At 48.5% G+C, this 15496-nt stretch overlaps 5 non-coding genes across 5 annotated transcripts; 1 reads left to right on the top strand and 4 right to left on the bottom strand.

Moving 5' to 3' along the window:
* Positions 1-1537: 1537 nt before the first annotated feature.
* Positions 1538-1610, bottom strand: TRNAA-AGC (transfer RNA alanine (anticodon AGC)). Its single transcript has one exon. It is a non-coding gene; the product is annotated as a tRNA-Ala (tRNA).
* Positions 1611-1925: 315 nt separating this feature from the next.
* Positions 1926-1998, bottom strand: TRNAA-AGC (transfer RNA alanine (anticodon AGC)). The gene has a single exon. It is a non-coding gene; the product is annotated as a tRNA-Ala (tRNA).
* Positions 1999-2313: 315 nt separating this feature from the next.
* On the bottom strand, positions 2314-2386 carry TRNAA-AGC (transfer RNA alanine (anticodon AGC)). The gene has a single exon. It is a non-coding gene; the product is annotated as a tRNA-Ala (tRNA).
* Positions 2387-6343: 3957 nt separating this feature from the next.
* On the top strand, positions 6344-6418 carry TRNAI-AAU (transfer RNA isoleucine (anticodon AAU)). Its single transcript has one exon. It is a non-coding gene; the product is annotated as a tRNA-Ile (tRNA).
* Positions 6419-10230: 3812 nt separating this feature from the next.
* TRNAA-AGC (transfer RNA alanine (anticodon AGC)) lies at positions 10231-10303 on the bottom strand. The gene has a single exon. It is a non-coding gene; the product is annotated as a tRNA-Ala (tRNA).
* Between the last annotated feature and the right edge of the window lie 5193 nt (positions 10304-15496).

Here is a 15496-nt window from a genome sequence, read left to right as displayed (position 1 = left end):
GCGGCTGTCGTAGCAGCCGTCATTTGCGTCCCTGCAGTGAGCCGTGATAGGCTACGTAAATATTTACGTAGCCTATCACGGCAGGGGGAAAACCCCAGTGTACGCAAATGGTGGTAGCCGCCATTTGCGTAGGCTGGGGTTTTTTTCCCCTTGCCGTGATAGGCTACGTAAATAAAGCAACTTGGACCTCTCTTTTCCTGCCACTTACTGGTGGTGGGGAAATAGCAATCCCAATATATCAATTTTATTCTATTTGTTTATTTAATAGATTTATATATCACTGACCACATTTTGAAATATCACACTTAAACAATTGTGATCACACAGTGGGGCAAGCGGCATTAGCCCCCCACCTTAGCAATCTCATCCCCCCTGTGTGTATACGTGTATGTGTGTGTGTGTGTGTGTGTGTGTGTACAAAAGTGGATGTGCCCCAGCCCTGACCCACCGGCCAGCACCGCGTGTATCTTTCAGGGCAGAAAAAGGTAGCCACTTCTGCTCTAGGAGTATGATTCCTGCTTTGGCTGAGAGTTGTCCTGGTTTCAGTTGCCAGAAAAAACCCATGCAACTGTGGGGGAAAAGGATCACATGTTCATGGAAAACGTTTTCTTTCTTCCCTTCAGAAAAACCACTCCAAGAAGAGGGTTTGGAGCTGCTGCGCAACATCTTGCCTCCAGGAACTCTTTTTGGTGGAAGAAGACACTGGGCATCCTGTTTCCCATGGGCCGGCTAGCTCAGCTGGTAAGAATGTGATGCTAATAATGCCAGGACCATGGGTTCAAGCCCCACATTGGGCATCAGAAGCCAGAGGAAGGCCCTGTGCCCCTTTCTGGCTGGCTCATATGGCCACAAAGGAAAAGAAGGAAACAAACAAAGCACATGATATAGAATACAGGCATCAAACCTATTGCCTCTCACATACTAAGAGAAGAGAGTAAATGTTGAGAGTAGATGATGGAGAATGCAGGCATCGATCCCGCTACCTCTCGCATGCTAAGCGAGCGCTCTACCACTTGAGCTAATTCCCCATCTGCCCGGTAGCACTGCCCCACAATATCCTGAGAAGTAGGCAGACCCAAGAAGCTATGCAGAAAGTGACCTGAGAAAGTGTGGCCATTGAATTCATGGCAAAAGGAAGAGTAGTTTAGCTGGAGAATGCAGGCATCGATCCTGCTACCTCTCGCATGCTAAGCGAGCGCTCTACCACTAGAGCTAATTCCCCATCTGCCCGGTAGCACTGCCCCACAATATCCTGAGAAGTAGGCAGACCCAAGAAGCTATGCAGAAAGTGACCTGAGAAAATGTGGCCATTGAATTCATGGCAAAAGGAAGAGAAGTTTAGCTGGAGAATGCAGGCATCGATCCCGCTACCTCTCGCATGCTAAGCGAGCACTCTACCACTTGAGCTAATTCCCCATCTGCCCGGTAGCACTGCCCCACAATATCCTGAGAAGTAGGCAGACCCAAGAAGCTATGCAGAAAGTGACCTGAGAAAGTGTGGCCATTGAATTCACGGCAAAAGGAAGAGTAGTTTAGCTGGAGAATGCAGGCATCGATCCTGCTACCTCTCGCATGCTAAGCGAGCGCTCTACCACTTGAGCTAATTCCCCATCTGCCCAGTAGCACTGCCCCACAATATCCTGAGAAGTAGGCAGACCCAAGAAGCTATGCAGAAAGTGACCTGAGAAAATGTGGCCATTGAATTCATGGCAAAAGGAAGAGAAGTTTAGCTGGAGAATGCAGGCATCGATCCCGCTACCTCTCGCATGCTAAGCGAGCACTCTACCACTTGAGCTAATTCCCCATCTGCCCGGTAGCACTGCCCCACAATATCCTGAGAAGTAGGCAGACCCAAGAAGCTATGCAGAAAGTGACCTGAGAAAGTGTGGCCATTGAATTCACGGCAAAAGGAAGAGTAGTTTAGCTGGAGAATGCAGGCATCGATCCTGCTACCTCTCGCATGCTAAGCGAGCGCTCTACCACTTGAGCTAATTCCCCATCTGCCCAGTAGCACTGCCCCACAATATCCTGAGAAGTAGGCAGACCCAAGAAGCTATGCAGAAAGTGACCTGAGAAAATGTGGCCGTTGAATTCACGGCAAAAGGAAGAGAAGTTTAGCTGGAGAATGCAGGCATCGATCCCGCTACCTCTCACATGCTAAGCGAGCGCTCTACCACTTGAGCTAATTCCCCATCTGCCCGGTAGCACTGCCCCACAATATCCTGAGAAGTAGGCAGACCCAAGAAGCTATGCAGAAAGTGACCTGAGAAAGTGTGGCCATTGAATTCACGGCAAAAGGAAGAGTAGTTTAGCTGGAGAATGCAGGCATCGATCCTGCTACCTCTCGCATGCTAAGCGAGCGCTCTACCACTTGAGCTAATTCCCCATCTGCCCAGTAGCACTGCCCCACAATATCCTGAGAAGTAGGCAGACCCAAGAAGCTATGCAGAAAGTGACCTGAGAAAATGTGGCCATTGAATTCATGGCAAAAGGAAGAGAAGTTTAGCTGGAGAATGCAGGCATCGATCCCGCTACCTCTCGCATGCTAAGTGAGCGCTCTACCACTTGAGCTAATTCCCCATCTGCCCGGTAGCACTGCCCCACAATATCCTGAGAAGTAGGCAGACCCAAGAAGCTATGCAGAAAGTGACCTGAGAAAGTGTGGCCATTGAATTCACGGCAAAAGGAAGAGTAGTTTAGCTGGAGAATGCAGGCATCGATCCTGCTACCTCTCGCATGCTAAGTGAGCGCTCCACCACTTGAGCTAATTCCCCAACTAGGGATGGCATGGGCACCTGATTCTATCTGGGGATCTGGCAGAACCGTCCCTGCCTGCAACCCGAGCCCTGCTCAGTCCCTGCTTGCATTCTGCCTGCGCTCAGCAATTGGCCTGCACTGACCCTAGTGGCCTTGTCGAGCTTTGTGGTCGCCATTTTTTGAGAAATAAAATGGCGATCGCAAAAGTGTGCATATTTGCACGTGCGTGAAAATGCACATTTTTATGAATGTGTGTATTTGTGTATATGCAAAAATGCGATTTTTTGCAAAAATTCACATTTCCACACATACACAAATATGCACATTCACAAAAATGTGCATTAAATGCATGAGCAAATATGCGCATTTTGTAGTCAATGCTTTATTTTTCAAAAAATGGCGACCGCAGAGCTCAATGAGGCCATCAGGGTGAGTGCGGGCTGCTCACCGAGCACATGAGGGGCTCGAGTGCAGTCTGGGGGCTGGCGAGTGGAGGCAGGGGCTGGGCAGGCACCCAGAGAACCCAGACAGGGATGGGTTCACACACCCCTATCCCTAACTGACTTGTAGCATTGCCCCATAGTACCCCAAGAAGCAGGCAGACCCAGGAGACTGTGCATAAAATGATCTGAGAAGGCTTTATTGAAGGCACACCAAAAGAAAGAGTAGAAATTTCACTAGAGAATGCGGGCATCAATTCTGCTACCTTTTGCATGCAAAGCCAGCACTCTAACACTTGAACTAATTCCTCACCTGCCTGGCAATGCTGCCCCACAATATTCTGGGAAGACGGCAGACCCAAGATTGCATGCAGAAAATGCAGGACTGGCCCAAGCCCTTTCGCTGCCTGAGGCAAAGGACAACATGGCACCCTTCTCCCTTCTACGTACGAAAGCTGACTGGATGGGCAGCTGAATCGTACTTCAACCCTAGTAACGGGATAGCACACCCAAGGGTCAGCAGGTTAGATTAGGGGTGCAGCAGGACAGATGTGTGGCAGATGTGCAAGAAAGGGGAAAGGTTGGGGGGCCCAGGAGGAAAGCAAGGGGCCTGTGGCCTCCCATCCCAGCACCTGCTGCCTGAAGGGGTTGCCTCACTCTGCCTAATGGTACAGCCAGCCTGAGAAAATGACTCAAGGAGGCTTTGTGCAATGCACAGCAAAAGAAGGAGAGCAGAAATGTCACTGCTGAACGCGTGCATCTATCCTGCTACCTCTCGCATCCAAAGAGAGTGCTCTGCCACTTGAGCTAATTCCCCTTTTGCCATGTGTCCTCATTCCCAGGCTCACGTATGTTCCAGGTATGTACATGTCCTGTCCAATGCAGGCTTAAGGGTGTCTTTCACCAGAGGTGTGGCGCACACACACAGCAGATTTATGCACAACGCTTTCACTAAAATGGAGACTAGGTCCTTCTAAAATGGGGAAAGTCATTCAAACACTCATTCAAAGTCCCAAAGGAGGGAATATATTTTAGCAGATATTTGTTCTTCAAAACAAAGGCATGCACATTGATTGCAGAAGAGAAAAGTGGCTTGTTTGGTATTCCCACCTGCTGACACATAGGCCAGTATAGCGGATATAATTACCTGAAGGGGAACCCATAGGACTTGACTTCCTGGTTGTTTGGGAAAGTCTAGAACAATGCTGGGGCTACACACTTTCCTTGGATTTCTCAGCTTTCGTTGCAATTTTTTTTAAAAATGGGCCAATGACCCCAAGCAACTCGGGTCTTGTTGACAATGGGCTGCACCACCTTCTCCACAGACATCCAAAAGAAAGACTTTGGGGGTGGTGATGATGGGGAGACCCCACAGAGCCTAAGACTTTGAAAGTCTAATCATGGAGGAAGCAAGCATATTCTACAGGTCCTGTGCCTTTGTGGCAGTCACAGAACTAAACAATGCCTTCCAGAAGTGAAATGGATGCTTAAGCCAAGCTGTCAGGATAAGGCCTTTTCAATCCACAGTGCATAAGGCGTGGGTCAGAGAGGCAGCATGTCTGAAGCTCCGCTCTCACAGCTCAGGATTCAGAGCCACACAAGAAGTGCCGACAAGGGCCCCACCAAAGAGCTCCGTGAGGCATGGGTTGGGTTGCCCCTGGCCTTCCCTTCTCACCTCTGGCTTGTTGGTCTAGTGACATGTCACTAGACCAAGAACAGTGATATGTCAAGAACAAATCCTGCCAGACGAATCTGATCTCAGTTTTTGATCAAGTAACCTCCCTTGTGGACTGTGGGAATGCTGTAGACATAATACACCTCGACTTCAGCAAAGCTTTTGACAAAGTGCCCCATGATATCCTGATGAGCAAACTAGCTCAAAGTGGGCTAGATGAAACAACGATCAGGTGGACCCAGAGTTGGCTACAGAATCGGACTCAAAGAGTGCTTATCAATGGGACCTTCTCAAACTGGGGAGAGGTAACGAGTGAGGTACCGCAGGGCTCAGTCCTGGGCCCAGTGCTCTTCAACATTTTTATGAATGACTTGGAGGAGGAGGTGCAGGGAATGCTGGTCAAATCTGCAGATGACACAGAATTGGGCAGGATAGCTAATACTTTGGAAGACAGAAACAAAATTCAAAGTGATCTGGATAGACTGGAGCGCTGGGCAGAAAACAACAGAATGACATTTAATAGGGATAAATGCCCAGTTCTGCACCTAGGAAAAAGAAACCAAATGCACAGTTACAAGATGGGGGATACTTGACTCAACAACACTACAAGTGAGAAGGATCTTGGCATTGTGGTAGATCACAAGCTGAATATGAGCCAACAATGTGATGTGGCTGCAAAAAAGGAAAATGCTCTTTTGGGCTGCATTCATAGAAGCATAGCTTCCAAATCCTGGGGAGTACTAGTTCCCCCCTACTCGGCACTGGTTAGGCCTCATCTGGAGTACTGTGTCCAGTTCTGGGCACCACATTTTAAGAAGGATGCAGAGAAACTAGGGAGGGTTCAGAGGAGGGCAACAAAGATGATCAGGGGACTGGAAACAAAGCCCTATGAAGACAGACTGAAAGAACTGGGCATGTTTAACCTTGAGAATAGAAGACTGAGGGGACATATGATAGTGCTGTTCAAGTACTTGAAAGGTTGCCACAGAGAGGAAGGCCAGGATCTCTTCTCGATCATCCCAGGACACAGAATAATGGGCTCAAGTTACAGGAAGCCAGATCCCAGCTGAACATCAGGAAAAACTTCCTGACTGTTAGAGCAATACGACAATGGAACCAATTCCCTAGGGAGGTGGTGGGCTCTCCCACACTGGAGGCATTCAAGACGAGGCTGGACAGCCATCTGTCAGGGATGCTGGACTCCTGCACTGAGCAGGGGGTTGGACTCGATGGCCTTGTAGGCCCCTTCCAACCCTACTATTCTATGATTCTATGATATGATTCTCACTTTGGGTATGAGAAGCCCTGGGTTCATTTCCCAAACAAGGCCCTGCCACATGTTTAGAGGGGCTGGGGAATTTCCAACTGATACAGACATGGGGGGGGGGCTCTTGGACCAAACTTTTGTATTACGTAGCCCCTGGGTTTGTGGAAGAAGAAACAGTACAGCTTCCCCCCCCCCCCATGGCCTGGGCTGGCTAGCTCAGTTGATCAGAATGTGGTACTAATAATGCCAAGGTCATGGGTTCAAGCCCCATGCTGCCCATCTAGAAAGAGACAAGTGCCTCCTGCTTCCTCCTGTTTTTCCTGCTCAAAATAATAAGAATATAAAAATGACTGTGATGGATGAGCCGGAAGGCCTATTGAGTCCCACATTCTATTCTCACAGTGGTCATGCAGATGCCTATGGGAAGTTCATGACGGGGTATGAATGAACTAGCACCCTTCCTTTCCTATTACACAGGCAAGGATACTGCCTCTGATCCTGGAGGTAGGATATATCCATCATAACTCATAGCCATTAATATCCTTATCCTACATTAATTCTTCTAATCTGCTCTTAAAGCCATCCAAATTGGTGGGTATCACTACGTGTTCTGGTAGTGAATTCCATGGTTTGACCCTGGGCTAAGTGAAGAAGGTCTTCCTTTTATCTGTCCTGAGAGGAAGGAATAAAATTGCTGGCGCTTTCCAAAGAGGGGGGAAAGCTCACAAGGAGAATAGGGTCATTGATCCCGTTGCTTCTGACCTACAAAGTGAATGCTCTACCATTTGAGCCAGTAGCCAAAGAAAAAGCTACCCAAAGATGCTGTGCTCTGTGCTTGGTGAGAGGAAGAGAAGACAACCTCAGGTGGAGAATACAGGCATCAATCCTGCTACCATTCCCATGATAAGTGAATGCTCTGTCATTTGAGTTAATTTCCCCCATCTTTCAGAGCTTCACAGGCTCTGCTGAACAGACCCATGAATAGAAATTCTCTGCCAAAGAGCTTTCTGAGGCATGGCCTGCCCCTTCCTTTCCCAGATCAGGCTTCATTAGTCTAGGATATAATTCTCTGTTTGGGTGCGAGAGCCCCTGGGTTCAATTCCCAGAGATTTTCTTCATTGCTTCCAGGAAAACCCTCCAGGCAGAATATTTGGGCTGGATCTACACTTACCGCCTTTTTTCGCTTCCAATGAGGTTTCACCGCCCGCCTTTCACACTATGCAGTAGCCACCTCGAATTGGAACTGGAATTTCCCACTTCTGTGCTCCTGCTTTCAATACCCTAATATCCTGCATTTCCCCTTAATGTCCTCTGATTTTCCACCTTTGCTGCTGTATCCGGTCATAGTCCCCTCCCCCACCTGTCCATATACCGCGGTGTTTGTATTTCCCTCCTGTCCAATCACAGCTCTCGATGGCCCCATGTCTTCTTCCAGCTACTGATCGCATAGTTTCCTCAGCAGCCCCCATTTCCTCAGCAACAAGCAAAGGGCTGGATGTGTGCGCACTTGTCTGATCTCGGAAGCTAAGCGGGGTTGGTTCTGGTCAGTAGTTGGATGGGCAACTGCCTGGGAATCAGGCTTCCTGCACTGATCAGGGGGTTATTCTATCCCTTCAAATGAGATTAAGTTTTACCCCCTCCTATCTCCCACTCCTTTTAAAAAAAAAAAAATTGAGGCGTTATCCTCGCAGAATCGGGGCTTCTCCGCAATGGTTTTTTTTCTAATTCAGGCATGATCTTTGAAGATTAGAAGTTGTGAAGCTTCTCCTCCAAGATGTCATGCAGAAACTGACCTGAGAAAACGTCGTCAATGAATTCACAGTAAAAGGAAGAGAAGAGAAGTTTACCTGGAGAATGCAATCCCACTATCTCTTACATGCTAAGTGAGTACCCTACCACTTGAGCTAATTCCCCAGATGCCTGGCAGTACTGCCCCGCAATATCCTGAGAAGAAGACAGGCCCAAGATGCAATGCAGAAAGTGAGCAATCCCCTCCCATGGACCTAAGGTCCCCAATAGAAATTGATATGATGAGGGTTTGATGTACGCATGGAAAAAGTACAGCCTTCGCTGGAGAATGTGGGCATCAATCCCGCTACCTATTGCATGCAAAGCGAGTGCTCTACCATTTAAGTACTTCCCCAATTCATCCCAAGGAAGGGGATGATCAAAGATGGTCTGCAGAAAGTGACCCCAAAAGGCTTTGTATTGAGCCCAGCAAAAAGAAGAGAGTAGGAGTGTGTATTGTGGCATATGCTCTGGTTCAGAATTTCTCTGAAGTTACATTACCAGCATGCTGGCAACACTAGGCTACCTGATTAACCGCACATATAGAAAGCCCTCTTACAGCCAGATAACATCGAAAAGAAAGGTTTATATTTCACTTTCGATATGGGTGATACAGAATTCCTTGTCTTAAGAAACACTCTCTCAGACAGGATTTGTCTTTTTGTGTTTCACTACAAGAGTACTAAATACAAAAGCTTAAATTCAATTACATGAAACATCCAACATCATTCTAAGCAAGACTTCTAAGCAGATTCAGGTACATTAGTCAGTTCTCAGCGATAATCAGTATCAAGCTTACCAGGCTGATTCCACAGGCAACACGCCGGGGAAGCCGATCCCAGAGGATGGCTCCCAATATTTATATACTTTTTGGATGCTATGAAATACTTCCAGACTAGTTTTACTACTATTTAGGTTACTCATCTAATAATTCTAAAGATAGTATTTCTATCTTAAATCTTCCTTTTTGGTTACTTATCTTCTGGCCCATCTTGTCTCATTATGTAGCTAATCCTGTTATGGTACCCTCTTTAACGATTTATAGTTAAATCGTTATACATTTAACTATAAATTTATCATTGGCATGTCCTTATCTGGATTCTTTTCTTATCAATAAAGGCCGCCAATGATCAATCTCCGGTGGCCTGCCAGTGCTGCTTCTCATCTGGCAAACCTCAGAGAGGAGGCACCTTTAACTACTCACAGGACAGGAGGCCAAGCTGTGTTGCATTAGCCATTGGACTCTCATTTGTAGTCCCAGAATTCTCTTGGGAGCATCTGATTGTACAACTTCCTAACTGGGCAACAGGAGTACGATGATGCAAATGTGAAAGATTTGCCTGATGTGTCACAGTATGGAGAATGCGGGCATTGATCCCGCTGCCTCTCGCATGCTAAGCGAGCGCCGTACCACTTGAGCTGATTCCCCACCTTAGGGAATTAGATAAGAAGGCCCACAACTCTAGGGGAGAAAATGTTCACAACTTCCCAAAATATCCTCTGGGCAGAATATTTGGACCTGTGAGCCATGCCTATCAGAGACCTGATGAAATGAAGGTATCCATTCAAGCCCCACACTGCCCTGTTAAGGGCCTGGCACCTCCTCCCTTTTTGGCTGCCTCAAAATAACTAATCCTGGCCAAGGAGCAGAAAAAGGCCAGGAAGAATTGGGGGGGGGGTAATCCACTTGCCCACTGCATGCAAATCTGGCGCTCTACCATTTGAGCAAATTTGTCCTGCAGCCTTGTCCTGAGAGATCCAGAGAAGGGCGCAGACCCCACATAGAAAGTGGCGTGATGAGGCTTTGCTGTATGTATGCCAAAAGGGGAGGGGGGATTACTTAGATGGAAAATGTGGGCATCAATCCTGCTGCCTCTCGCATGCAAAGCGCGCGCTCTACCACTTGAACTAATTCCCCATCTGCCCGGTAGCACTGCCCCACAATATTCTGGGAAGAAGGCAGGCCCAAGATGCCATGCAGAAACTGAGCTGAGAAAATGTTCTTGAATTGATAGCAAAAGAAAGAGAATAGAAGTTTAGCTGGAGAATGCAGGCAGCATTTCCTAATTGGGCAGCAGGGGCAAGATAATGCAAATATGAAAGCTTTGCCTGATCTGGCACAATCTGGACAATGCAAGCATCGATCCTGCTACCTCTCACATGCAAAGCAAGCACTGTACCACTAGAGTTAATTCCCCAACTGCCTAGCAGTACTGCCCCACAATAGTCCCAAGATGCCATGCAAAAAGTGAGCTGAGAAAACGTTTTTGTTGAAATCGCAGCGAAAGGAAGAGAAGTTTAGCTGGAGAATGCGGGCATTGATCCCACGACCTCTCGCATGCTAAGCAAGCGCTCTACCACTTGAGCTAATTCCCCACCTTAGGGAATTAGATTAAAAGGCCCACACCTTTAGGGGAAAACATGTTCACAGCTTCCCAAAATATCCTCTGGGCAGAATATTTGGACCTGTGAGCCATGCCTATCAGAGACCTGATGAAATGAAGGTATGCATTCAAGCCCCACACTGGCCTGTCAAGGTCCTGGCACCCCCACCCCCGCCCTTTTATTTTTAGCTGGCACAAAACAACTCATCCTGGCCAAGGAGCAGAAAAAAGATCAGGAAGTGGGGGGTCATTAATCCACTTACCCATTGTATGCAAATCAGGTGCTCTACCATTTAAGCAAATGCCCTGGCTGCCTTGCAGCCCTGTCCTGTGATATCCAGAGAAGGGCGCAGGCCAGACATAGAAAGTGACACTGATGAGGCTTTGCTGCATGTATGCCAAAAATGGGTGGAGGGGAATAGGAGAATGTGGGCATTGATCCCACTACCTCTTCCATGCTAGGCGAGCACTCTACCATTTGAGCTAATTCCCCGGCAATCAGAGTTTCTCAAAAGCCCTGCTGACAAGGGCCATGAAAGCAAACCCTTGGCCAAAGGGCTTTGCAAAGCGTGGCCAGCCTGTTCCCTACTCAGCTCAGGTTTCTTAATCTAGTGGGATGATACTCACTTTAGGTGTGAGGTTCGGTACCAAACAAACCTACAAACTGCAGGACGCAGAACAATGGGCTCAAGTGACAGGAAGCCAGATTCCGGCTGAACATCAGGAAAAACGTCCTGACTGTTAGAGCAATACGACAATGGAACCAATTCCCTAGGGAGGCGGTGGGCTCTCCCACACTGGAGGCCTTCAAGACGAGGCTGGACAGCCATCTGTCAGGGACACTCTGACTTGGATTCCTGCGCTGAGCAGGGGGTTGGGCTCGATGGCCTGGTAGGCCCCTTCCAACCCCACTTTTCTATGATTCTATGATTCTATAAGCCCCCCCCCCATGAAATAATATCTTATTTTATCCATTTCGGAAAACCTTCCAGTATGGGGGTTTGCAACTGACATGCCACGCCTTTTCCTCCTGGGGCTCTCTCATTGGTGGAAGAACGGTTGGGTAGTGGTAAATTTTGGAGTGCAGGTGCTCAAGCATGACCATCCCAATAGCCACACTAACAAAGAGAATCCCAAAATTTAGGCAGCTGGGTTGATCCATATCAACAAACCAGTTCTAGAAGTTTTCATCCACGTCAGGAGCAGGTCTTTGGTAAAGCTAGGGATGGCGGAGAATTCTGCCACGGATTTCAGTGAGGACGAATGCACTGGCATTTGGACCCCCGAAACCCGAGGCGGAATGGCCTCCCACCCCCCGCCCCCCCACGGATTCCCCCCCGGGAAGAAGTTTACCTGGGGCAGATGTTCCGGCAGCGGCGGCTCCGGTGGCGGCTCTGGAGGCTGGTCTTTCGACGGGCTGCCGTGGCCGCCATTTGCGTCTGCTGTTTGCCGTGATCTTTACGTAGTATTTACGTAGCCTATCACGGCAAGCAAAAAAAAAGCGTACACAAATGGTGGCGGCTATGGCAGCCGCCATTTGCGTTCCCTTTTTTTCGCTGTTTTAGCCTACGTAAATATTTATGTAAGCTATTACAGCGAAAAAAAGGGGAACGCAAATAGCGTAGCAGGCGCTATTTGCGTTCCTTTTTTTCACCGTGATAGCATACGTAAATATTTACGTAGGCTAAAACGGTGGGGGGGGGGGGAAGGAACGCAAATGGCGCCCCCTATGCTATTTGCGTTCCCTTTTTTTTCCGCTGTAATAGCCTACGTAAATATTTACGTAGGATAAAACGGCGAAAAATAGGGAACGCAAATGACAGCTGCTGTAGCCGCCACCATTTGCGTACTCTGGGTTTTGTTTTTGTTTTTGTTTTTTTGGCCTGCTGTGATAGGCTATATAAATACTTACGTAGCCTATCACAACACCCTGGCTGGATGCAAATGGCGGCAGCTACAGCGGCCGCCATTTGCGTCCGCAGCAGCCCATCCGCGGCTGGAACTCCGGCTGCGGACGGCCCTGGCCAGCTGCTCCGCGGAGCTGCCGTGGAGCACAGCTGGCCAGGCAGGATTCCGGGGGGAGGACCGGATCGCCTCCCCGCCCCATCGAGAATTCCGGGGGGAGGGACGGAGCGCCTCCCCCACCACCACAAATCACACGCGAAAAGGTAGGTGACTTTCGCACATCCCTAGGTAAAGCTAATGGGTCTTAATTGCCCATTCAAGACCAAATCATTCCAAAATACTCTGCATTACAACAGGGAACAATGCATTGTTGCTCGGGAAACTCATATCCCCTCAGCTACTGTGAGGATTGCAGCTAGGGAACAGGGACTTCTAATGGGGGTGGCAGAGAACAGCAGCACCCTGCTAATAAAAAGGTATCAGTGCTGCGTCCCTGAGAGCCCTGGCTCCACTACACCGCAGTGGAAGAAGACACTGTGCATCCTGTTTCCTGCCAGCTAGCTCAACTGGTAAGGGCATGGTGCCAATGATGCCAGGGCCAGGAGTTCAGGCCTGGGACTTCCTGCCTTTGGGGCTCACTCAGCGGAGCCAGCCATGGCCAGCTGTCTATGCTCTGGTAACCTCCGAGTTAGATTACTGCGATGCACTCTACGTGGGGCTGCCTTTGAAGACAGTTCAGAAGCTGCAGTTTGTGTAAAATGCAGAAGCCAGATTGATAACTGGGACCAGAAGGTCCGCACATATAAGACCAACTCTGGCCCACTTGCACTGGCAGCCTATATGCTTCTGAGTCCGAGCTCAACTCAAGATGCTGGTTTGAACCTATAAAGCCCTACACGGCTTGGGACCACAATACCTGACAGCACACCTCTCCCAAAATGAAACTACCCATACTCTACATTCAGCATCTAAGGTCCTCCTCCAAGGGATGCTTGGAAGGTGGCAGCGAGGGAGAGGGCCTTCTCAGTGGTGGCCCCCCATCTGTGGAATGAGCTCCCCGATGAGGTCTGCCTGGCACCCACATTGTTATCTTTTTGGTGCCAGGGTAAGACCCATCTCTGTTCCCAGGCATTTGGCAGCACATGATAAGTTTTAATCAGTCTTGGATGTATCTTTAGTTAGGACTGACTGTTCAAAGTTGTTTTTAGTTATATGTTGTCTGTGCATATTTTCCATGTGCGTCTATGTACATGGCTTTTAAACGTCATATATTGTATTTTAATGTTTTAACTTCTGTAAACTGCCCAGAGAGCTTCGGCTATGGGGCAGTATAGAAATGTAATAAATTAAAAAAAAAAGTGTTGTGGAAAATACAGGAACCAATCGATTGCCTCCTGCATGATAAGTGGGCACTTTGCCATTTGAGTTATTTTCCCAGCCCCGTGTTGTCCTGAGACATAGGCCCAACACATCACACACAGACGCTTTGTGTGATAAGCACAGAAATGGGGTTTTGCCATCAGCACAGTGGTTTTGCTGGCAAATGGAGGCTTTGATCTCACTACCTCTCGCATGCTAAGCGAACACTCTGTTTCAGCTAATTCCCCACCTACCTTGTAGCACTGCCCCAAAATAACCCAAGAAGGGGGAAGATCCAAGATGCTCTGCAGAAAGTGACCCCAAAAGGCTTTGTAGTTAGCCTGGGAAAAAGAAGAAAGTAGAAGTATGTCTGGAGAATGCAGGCATCGATCCCGCTACCTCTCGCAGGCTAAGTGAGCGCTCTACCATTTGAGCTAATTCCCCAGCTGCCTTCTAGCACTGCCCCAGGAAATCCCAAGAAGGGGGCAGACCCAAGATGGCAGACATATTTGCCTTCCAAAGCCCCCTGATTGGTGGAAGAAGAAACAGCCCAGCTATTCCTTCATCAGCTGGGCTGGCTAGCTCAGTTGGTCAGAGCATGGTGCTAAGGTCATGGATCTGAGCCCCATGCTGGCCATCTGGAAACAGGTGGGTGGGTGGTGCTTCCTCAAAACAACTGACCCTGGCCAAAGAACAAAAATAAAACACCATGGAGAATTGAGGACTTAGCCAGTCAAAGTGCCTCTAGCATGTAATCATGTGCTCTACAATTCCAGCAAATTCCCTAGCTGCCTGGCAGCAAAATCCTGTGAGGTCCAGAGAAGGGTGCAGAGCTGAGATGCCTCATAGAAAATGACACGAGGAGGCTTTGCTGTATGCAGAGCCCAGTGAGCTTTGGCAATTGGGTGGTACAAAAATGTAATAATGCATAAATGGATGACAAAAGGGAAAAGGTGCATCCTCCGTTGGAGAATGTGGGCATCGATCCCACTACCTCTTGCATGCAAAGCAAGCGCTCTACCATTTGAGCCAATTCCCCAGTCTAAAACATCCTGAGGAGAAAAACCTGGCATGCCACACAGAAAGTAGCCTGAGGATGCTGCACGGGACACACAGAAAAAAGGAACAGAGAAGAAGCTTAGCTGGAGAATGCAGGAATCAACCCTGCTATGGCCGTTTCTACACAAGGCATTCATTGTGCACTCATGACTGGCCACTCACAGACATTTGCAGGCCATTACATGATGTTGTCAGCATCCAGAGCCCGTCCCACACAATCCTCGGCATACAGTGTTGCAATTTAAACCTCTTTTAATCGTGTTTGAATAAACCACATGGTGTACTGCTATTTTTCAGCCCCTAAATGGCGCCATTTTTCATTCAATTATATGGGGGCTGCTGAGAAAGGATGTCTGGTCACATTCACCATCTAAAGAGCCCATCGTCAGCGTGCAACGGAAAGAGAAGCAAAATGCTCCTCGGGGCTCCCCATTTTTTCTCTAATGTAGAGGAGCCCCACATCTGGCATGCAAAGCGAATCCTCTTCCTTTTTAGGTAATTTCCTAGCATTTGAACCTTCGGAAGCCTAGTTGACAAGGACCACGAACAGCAAGACTGGGCCAAAGAACCTTCTGAGGCACGGGCAACCTCTTTCTTTCTTATCTCAAGCTTGTTGGTCTAGGGGTGAGGTGCTTGCCTTGGGTGTCCAGTGTCCCTGGTTGAGTTCCCCAAAGTGCCCATGGAACTGTGGGGAGCAGTGCAGGCTGGTGGCTCTGATTTTGGTGGGGCTGCGAATCCATTCTGGGTTGTAGCCAGAACCAGCCAGAACTTGAAATCAGCTATTCAAGGTGCTGAACCTATTTCGGGGATAGGGTTCAGCAGCTTGGGTAGCTCCTTTAGAGTTCTGGCTGGTTCTGACTGA

The sequence above is a fragment of the Heloderma suspectum genome, chromosome 2, assembly GCF_057233095.1.
Source record: "Heloderma suspectum isolate Gila_16-S chromosome 2, 16-S_ref, whole genome shotgun sequence".
NCBI classification, from domain to species: domain Eukaryota; kingdom Metazoa; phylum Chordata; class Lepidosauria; order Squamata; family Helodermatidae; genus Heloderma; species Heloderma suspectum.
This window is presented reverse-complemented; position numbering and strand designations above follow the sequence as displayed.